This window comes from Cryptomeria japonica, chromosome 11, assembly GCF_030272615.1.
Source record: "Cryptomeria japonica chromosome 11, Sugi_1.0, whole genome shotgun sequence".
In the NCBI taxonomy this organism is placed as follows: domain Eukaryota; kingdom Viridiplantae; phylum Streptophyta; class Pinopsida; order Cupressales; family Cupressaceae; genus Cryptomeria; species Cryptomeria japonica.
Genome location: NC_081415.1, coordinates 132,309,476 through 132,319,037, shown reverse-complemented (window position 1 = coordinate 132,319,037; position 9,562 = coordinate 132,309,476).

Genomic DNA, 9,562 nt, shown 5'->3' with positions numbered 1-9,562 from the left:
AGGATTAGGAAAACAGCGGTGATTTTTTTCTTTATGACGCAGGCTGTGAACAATTTTTGGATGTTGTAAAAGAAAGACCAGAGATGACAATAGTTTTTTCACTGCATGAAAGGAGGTTGGAGAGGGTGAAGGAAGAATTCAAGAGAAAAAACTAGTAAGGTACACATCCTTTTAATGTTGCAATTTTCAGTTATTCGTGGAGTTTTTTTAAATATTTTAGGTCTTTGAAAGGGCATTTTTATGGTGAAACAAAGTATGGATTTCTAATTTCTGCCAAAAAACACAAGGTTTTGTGCGTTCGAAATTGGTGGGAACCAAGGTTTTTGTCACCATGAGAAAGGGGGTTGGATTCAGCGAGGGTTAGCGAAGAATTCGACACAAAAAAACTAGTGAGTAAGAAACCCATCTCTTTAATGTTGGAATTTGAGTTATTCATGGAATTTGTTTGAGTTTTCGGCCTCTGAAGTTGCCTTTTTTCAGTGAAACAAAGTATGCATATTTAATTTTGGCCAAAAACTTGTGTTTGGACTATTCTCCCCTAATATACTAGAAAACCCTTGTGATGTCTAGAAAGATTAGTGTGTGGAAAACCGTAGTTTTGTTTACTGTGTTTTGAATTTACATTTGTGTATCGTGGCATTTATCACTACTTTAACTTATTTTACTCCCTTTTAGTGTGTTCATCCTTACTCTCATTATTTTAAGAATATCACCATGATTTGTTGTTCATAATAAGAATATAGAGGTGATTTCTTGTTCCTTGGACAACATCTCTATAGTGTTGGCATCTTTGGTTGTACTTTAACCTATTCTTGTTGTTTTTTAACACTTAATGAAACGTTAGAATTTTGTTATATTCTATGTTAGTATATTATCGATTATGTAGATAAGTTAGTAATTAGTATAAGTTATTGTTATTGTTAGTAAATATTATTTGAAATGTTATAAATTAAATTATATTTTATGCAAACAATAATCTAATAGAAACAACTCTTCCATTGTTATAATAAAAACCAATTTGAATGGTGCTTGACCATTCCCTCTTGGCTAGAATACATGATTTGAACTCCTTTATTGAAAATCACTACAACATGAACCAATATTTTCATAAAATACCTCATTATTATTCACCTTGAAATATGTCAAAGGCATTGTGTGAAAAAAAATTAGTCACATTGGATGGTTGTATTACACCTATACATCATCAAACATTACACAAATAGTATGTAAGATTCAATTTTTTGTACTTTACCACATTGTGGCAACCTTAAATATGTGTTTGCAACCTTCTAAGTTTTTCTTATGTATTCTCTTAACATTGTGGAAACCCCTATGCACTTCAAATGTATAGCTTAACATTGTTGCACTCTCCAACATTGAATCTTCATAATCTCAATAAAATTCAAGCCTTCAAATTAACTTGCATGTTTTTCCCATATGCAAAATTTTAACATATACAAGCATTTTAGGATAACCTTTAGTATGTTGGAAAATGTTGCTTAAGCATTATAAACACTTCAAGAACACCATCAAAAGATAAGTCTACCATGCAACAATGTACATTGAAAATATCATACTAAACTTTTCAAACATGGAAAATCATAAATTTAACAAACAATCAAACATCTTTGAAAAATGTACACTTGATTTGAACACTAAGTGAACTTTTTGGGGTCATATAAGGTCTCGTGAGATTTTGAATTTTTGAATTTCTTGTACAAACCCTTTGGGTGTTGAAATTGGGTCTTCATTATAAAGTATCAACTGATCTTAGTGACTTGCTTTTACATAACCCAAAGTAGTTGTAAATGCCCAGGTCATTGGTGTTGTTTGCCCTTTTTAATACATACAACACTTGGTTATGAAAATGATAAGGAAGGAGGTTTTTTGAGTTTGAGTGAACAAATTTCAAAGGTTTTCATAAAAAAAAGTGAATGGTCGTGTTTCACATAAGATTATCAAGGAATAAATTTTAAGCCAATTAATTTAACAAATGACACGATTTTCATGGGATAAACCTAGATGAAAAATATGCGATGAATGGAGTAATAGATTATGCCCTTGTAATGAAGAGCCATAATATATGTGGAGCTGATAAGGGAATAGAAAACCCTAACCCTGACTGTGCTCCCCTAATTAACCCGAAAACCATCGTGTTTTCTACAAAGATTACTATGTGTGGAAAACCGCAGTTTTGTTTATTGTGTTTTGAATTTACATTGTGTGTCGTGGCATTTATGATAGTTTAATTTAGATTAAAAAATGGGAGTGTTTTAAAAATTTGCATGTAATATTTTGACAAATGCAAACTTAGGGGGCTCAATTAGTACATCCTCTGTCATAAGTAGATGCCAATTTGATAATAGACAACCTCGAATTGTGATCATAGTCTTTAGATAAAAGAAAAGATATGTGTGTTCAGTGCAACATATAGAGGCATTACATATAGCTAATCACATTGCATTTTGAGGCATTGCATATAGTTGATCATGTTGCATATGTGCAATTTTATAATTCTGCATTCAATGCAACAATTATAGGCATCTTCCTGGTCATTAATCAAGTGCTAAATAAGAACAATTAAGGAGCACATCTCATTAAGTTTCAATGTTACTCCCAGTTGCATAGTTGAATTGAGATCAATTCTCTTCATTTTTAAATTGTGTAGTTATTTAATTGAGTCGGTATTAATATAGTAAAGTGATTTAATTTAAGTGTGGAAAACCTTTCTATTTTCGACAAGAAATGTAACAAAATTTTAAATGAAATGAAAAGAAAAGATACACACTAAGCAGTTTTGAAAAGTTCCAAAAAAAATTCCATTCGTTTGAAAACCCCAATTGGCTCCCCTTACAGCGTCCGCATTTCTTTTCAATAGTTGGGTTCTGTTTGAAGTTGAATATGATTCGAATGTTGCGGGTAGGATAACCACTCGTGTTTTCCAACCCCTAGAAACAAAGATTTTGGTTTGTATGATGTGCAAGCACAATTTCAATGCCCAGCAGGAGAGATGGGATTAAGCTATTTTTTATTAAAGTTAGACCAAACACAGAAACAATATTTGGTAGTTAATAAAAATGTGTTTTCTGCAATTGCATTTCTTGACAAGCTTTGAATTCTCATTTCTAGACCTCCTATCTAAACTACCATTTATTTTTGGTGGTGCTAGAATCTTTAGTTATGTAGTGCAGTACTGGATCATTATTTTGAAAAATAATTCTTTTATTCTTTGTATACCATGATCACCTCTTTTCGTTCACTACACAAAATAAAATACATAACCAATGAAAGAGGTGACGATTGATCGTTGAACGGTCTTCACTACATGCACAACTTCTAGTCATCATTCGTAGGATGCATCATATTTTTAAGATTTCTCTACTTTCTATTACTGATTGAGCTATATGTCTACAAATGAAAACAATGAGCTTTATGATTGAGGTTGGTGGCAGCAATGGACATATGTGAGTTTTGGAGGTTACCGCATGGGTTTTGGTGTACATGCCTTTCATCCTTTCCATGTAGCATTTTTAAATGTGAAACACAATGTCATTATCTTGTTATATGTTCTTCGATTTTGTTAGTCATCTACATGGTATGTTGACTCATATAGGAGGTTCTTGAACTAATTCACGTTAGAGGTTTCTAGGTTGTATATCACATTGTTTTTTACAATATGACTAAGTTAAGTTCATGGATGATATGAGGTGTAATTGATGGCATATGATGCACATTTCTTGAAACCATTAATTTGATTTGTGAAAATCTCTTCTCAGGTAAACGAGGTTTGTACACCCCTTAAACAAAAATGACCTCTATGCAATTAGCTATATGATTATAATGTTGGATTGATGGAATGTGTAAACAGGAAGTTAGTAGTTGCTAGGAAACCGGTATTTGGCAGTCCCTTTAGAAGAATGTATCGTTTAGTTAATGTTGTTGGCCATATTATACGCACAGATTGTAGGATTTCATTCTTTTTAATGCTTTGTTTGTTTCTATGAATTGTTAATTTCATTTTTTTTTAAGAGATGTCAATGATTTCTTTGATATCTGAGTTTGCTTGCAGCAATGTTACTTGTTTCACATTATTGGAAACAATCCACATGGTTTCCTAGCATATTTCATGTGGGTAAATTGGTCACGGGGCTAGGATGTTGCATTCATTGTATATGTGTTTTAAGGTATTTAGTCCTTGCCAAATTCAAGGTCGTCAACCCCAAGAGACAATGTATTCTTCGGAATATGTCGATGTGGGTGTTGGCATTTTGAGTTTGTTGGTCTTTTGCATAGAGATTGCATTAATGATATGTTATCATTTATGTCAATTGAACCGGTAATGGTATTCATGTTACTGTTGATATTTGATATTGGCTAGTAACCGGTAAGAAGAGCTTTGTGAAAGATGTTGTAAACCAATATGTAAAGTTTGTGAGTTGAATCAGTGAACCAGTGTAAAGGGTTAAACCTTTCTATGTAATGCAACCGGTAAACCCTATCAACTATTAAACCCTAACCAATCAAGTTTGATGGTTTATTATCTGATAAGCAGTAATGATGGAGACACATATGATCATTGAATAAGGATATGTTCAAATTGTTTTGACGCGTTTGTTTTTTGTCTAGGGAACGAGCAAAGTGGATTGCATCTAATGCACAGTGCATGATGAGTTACAAAGTCCGATGAAGTGGTGATCATGGAGCGGTTGGAATTTTCTTGAAGAATGTGAAGAGATTGTCATGATTTCTAACGGTCAAGATTGTACCGACTTGTTTGTAATCTCGATGATGAGAATTAGGTTTTTGTTGTGTTACCGACCTAATTGATTTGTATTTAAGGTCGATGAAGTTGCTTGTAAAAGTTGTTGGCAAGATTGATGAGAACCTATTGAGTGTGTAGTTGCCTAACCAGTGAATGGATCTGCACTTTGAGTGAAGGCAAATTGAAGCTTAGAAGGATCTTATCAAGCAAATGCAGTGCTACTAAGATAGATCAAGAAAACTTGTTGTTTTCTAACAATTACAACAAAAGTGAAATCCCTTAACTGGGTAAGCTCTAACAAGCTTGGTTACTCATTAAATCCTCTAACAAGGTGATCCATTAGCTTGGATTCTTAAATCCTCCAGCAAGGTTACTCCTAACAGGGTATTGTGCTTTTCATCAAGGCATATTTGTAAATCCCTTAACCGAGTGATTCCTAATTGGAATTTGTTCTTAACATGACTTATTGTAAAGCTTTAACAGGCTTGGCTCCTAATAGGGCAAACTTCAGAAGAGTTCAGATAGCTATCCTTGTGAGTCTCATCTCACCGTGGTTTTTACCTATTTGGGTTTTCCACGTCTAAAAATTTGTGTCAAGTGGTGAATGCTTTTATGGTTGTGATCTCATTTGTTGATTTGGTTAACTTCTGATAAGGAATGTTAACTAGAAGCATTGAGAGTTGAATATGTTGAGTTATGATTAGGCATTGTTGATATTTACAAGATTGAAGGTGTTCACTGTTAAAGTTGTCATAACAGTTAAACCGGTTGATGTCAAGTATTCTTATGAATATTGATCTTGACTGAGATATGTTTACTTTGTTTGAATGAGTTTGAGTTTGGGAACTTTGTATCAGTTTTTCAATATACTGATTCACCTCCCGCTCTCAGTATTCTACCGGATACTTATTCTTTCATCATACCATCAGCGGGGTGGTCAATATCCTCATACTGCAAATGTCATTATGCATTGTGTAGAACAGTAAGTGCTCTTCCACCTGCACACCTTCCACCCACACTTGCTAGGGTGTCATTCAGTGACACACTTGCTTTATTTCTCTGTATCACCGATTCAACATTTTATGTACAAAATGCAATAATTTCTCTTTTTTTTGTTGTTATTTTCACGGAACCAATGGATCGACATACATAAGCAACATCTTCATAAAACATATAAACATTGATATTGTTATGTAAGGTTAACTGCAGGAGTGAATCACTTTGGTGATGGAGGATATGAGTACATTTACAGTTAGAATAATACATTATTGAAATACCTCTGACCAACTATTTAAATGTGTTAATGATGAATTGTTATTAACAGAGAACCAACGCAGTTTTTAATTTATTTAATTTTTGTTATATGTCATCTTTCACCTATGGGAAGAAATAACAGTTGGCGTCCATGAGAAGATTGTCATGTGGCATATGTTATTAGGATGGGGAGACAATGCAAATGGAATTTGTTAATGGACTTACAAGTTCAAGATGTTGGCAATGGAGTTCGTCATTTTTCAGCCAACAATCTCCATTGGAGTCCAATTGTTGTTGAAGCTGATGGTCATACTAACCATTGTGCAGCAATTCCTCTTCATAGATTGGATGATTTTCTTACACTAGAAGCCTTCGTTGAAAGTGTGGAATCCACATTTATCTATATGCATCATAATGAGAAGTACAATGGAAGCTTAAAAGAGCACTCGACGATGATGTATTCGTGGTGAGTACATTGCATCATTCATGTAATATGTACGCAATATTTTATGTCTTCAGATTGGTTGTTAACAACATGACAATATGCATTTCAGTTATTGGTGTGCATATGGTCCAGACGACCATAGGAATGATCCTCCCACAAAGGAACGAGCAAGGCACTTTACAAAGAAATGGGGCTACCAATACCATATTATCGTTAAGGTGATGAAATGTAGACTGAATGTAGCTATACAAATATTTTAAATCAAAGGCTTCATGTGGATGCAAATGCTCAATTTTGTCATGGTGTTAATGATATAATGAACAAGCCACGTTCCCGATTTGCTCCAAACCTTTCAGCTGAATGCAAAAGTTATGTTGAGAGCTTGTTGCTAATGGATGTTAGTGTTGATGCTATCATGGATAGACACCTATATGATCATCATTTTTGTACCTTGTTGAGCAAGAGAGACGAATTCCTAACACGTAAGGATGTGTTGAATGCATGGAGGACGGTGAAGTCCAAGTGCTCATAGAAGCATGTCAATGATTCCAATAGTATAATGCTATGGCAATTAGAGGATGCGGCTAATTTTTTTTATTTCCAACCGCCTCAAGGCATTGACCAGCCTTTCATCATGGGGATCCAAACTCCATGGATGTTGAACATGATGGTCGTATAGTCCCACAACTCGGTTATTTCCATGGATTCCACCTTTGCAACCAATAAATATGTGGTTACATCCTCTAAATCATTTCTATGCATTCTTATTTATGTTTTTTTAAAAATATGGATGCATTGATGACAGTGGATAATCTCCACACAAAATAGCACGGAAAAAAATAAGCTCCCAGATTTGCAAAACACAGTGTTTTTTCATGTCATTTTTTGTGATGTTATAGGGATGCAAATCATGAAGATTTAGGTAAACAAAATTATGCAAAAAGTCGTTGTGTTTGGAGGATTATTAGAAATTGTATGTAGTGTTGTTTTGTGCAGAGATTAGTTGTGCACTACCCTTATTTGAGCTAACGATTGTGCTTGGTTGATTGCCAAATAGTACCAATTGTATTCGCTACTAGTTTTCGATGAACAACAATCTGGGGTGCCTGTTGCATGGGTAGTATGCTCACAGAACAAGAGTGAGGACATTCAGGCTTGGTTGGTGAAGTTGCAACGATGAGGAAAGAAGGCCAAACCTGATTGGAGGATCAACGGCTTTTTGACTGACGATTGCGCTACAAAGATACAAGCCATACAGTATGTCGTGTTTTGTTAGTTCCATTTTTTCATCTTTATTATTATGACACGTCTCATTGTTCTTGGGTGTCCTACTTATGTCCTTTTTTTGTCTTTTTAGAAAGGTTGTATTTGAGTGTCGCGTATTTCTTTGTATTTGGCACATGTGTCGCGCATGGTTGAAGAACGTGTATAGGTATTCTTCGAAGGATAGGCGATGGAAATGTTTCACCTCTTAGGGATGATCATGATGGAAATGGATGGAAGTGAAGAGAGCACTATCTGCCATTTGGACAATTTCTTTGATGAGTTTAGTGACCAACCTCATTTCCTTGACTACTTCTATAGAACTTGGTGCCAAGGAAATGGATGTATAGGTGAGCAATTTGCAACTATAGGATGCGCCATTTGCAGAGAAGTATTGAGAGGGAAAGGGAAATCCTCGATGCTAATGTTGTTGTTGATGACAATCAACCTAGATAGTTTTGGGTGAAAAGTTAGTCTTCATCAAATTGGTATGTCGTCAGAATTTTTGGTCATGACCTATACGTTTGTGACTATCCTTGGAGTTTGCAAGGAAACACTTGCAAGCATGTGCTGAAGGTTGCTACCATGCAAAAGGATGTAGACGATGGTGGTGAATTTGGCTCTTATATGTGTATATTGTTATATTCTTTTTTCCACGGCCTACTAAATCTTGTATGTGTAGAATTACTCAATTGTAATATTATTTTTTCCTTTTTTTATTTTAATTTTTGGAAAGGTATTAAATGAGTGTCTAAAATTATTAAGAAGGTGACGATATTCCACAAACTACTAAATCTGCTGCAAATCCAATACACACTACTACACCTGACGTGATCAAAGATAATAGATGTAATGTTGTTACTCCTCAACGGTCTCCTCCATATCCCATGCATGGTGTTTCTCCCACACACACATGATGTTGTGGAGTGAAGCACTTGATTTCTTGAAGAAGTTGTCAGAAACAAGGCCACAATCAGCAACACAAATGCAATCCATCTATTCTTGTGTCAAGAAGTTAAGGACAAATCTGCAGCAATTGAATACATTACCTTTTGATTTCAGCCCTAATTTGGATCTATCTGCAACGAGCATTGTTTGATTACGTCCATGGTTTAGTGCAATCATGGATCGTGTTCGGCTTCGTAGGCATCACAGGCATGGTGGCAAGAAACACACTTCGGCTCCCAAAATTTCGTAGTCAAATTTTTTCACATTCCCTTACAATGGTAAAAGGGGGAGGAAGGGCAACAACCAATCTCATCAAACTGGCGGACCGCACGTCGTAGGTATTGCCTCTTTTCCACAGAACACTGGTTTCCTAGGCACTCCCATTTTTGAAAATTCATGTGCATAATTTTAATATGACTTACACTTGCTCGATGTGTCCTCCATTTATTTCCAATGTTTACAAAGCATCCTCAACTTCTATCCCAAGAAGTCCTCATCGGCGTCTATCTTTTGACAGCAATATGGGTTCACAACACATGGTTTATGGAGAATAGTGGCTAGTACATACAATTTTTTGTTTGCCTTATTTCTTTAGCTTTACTTTTCCATTGTTGATAACAATAAAAGATGTGTGTAGGTAGTCGCATTCATTTATGCATGTATTATTTATTGCATATCCAAATCTGTAAATGTGCAATTGTCATCTAATTTAGAATATGGTGTGTTTTGCAATTCTATTTTTCAATTCAGTACACAGTGTGTTTTTCACATGCGTTATGCATTTTACAACACTGTGTTTCTTGCCATGCAAGTTTACGTGGCATATTTTTTGTTTTCCACAAAGAAGTGACAAATGGAATTCTGAGCATTTGCACAAACATATAGGTTTT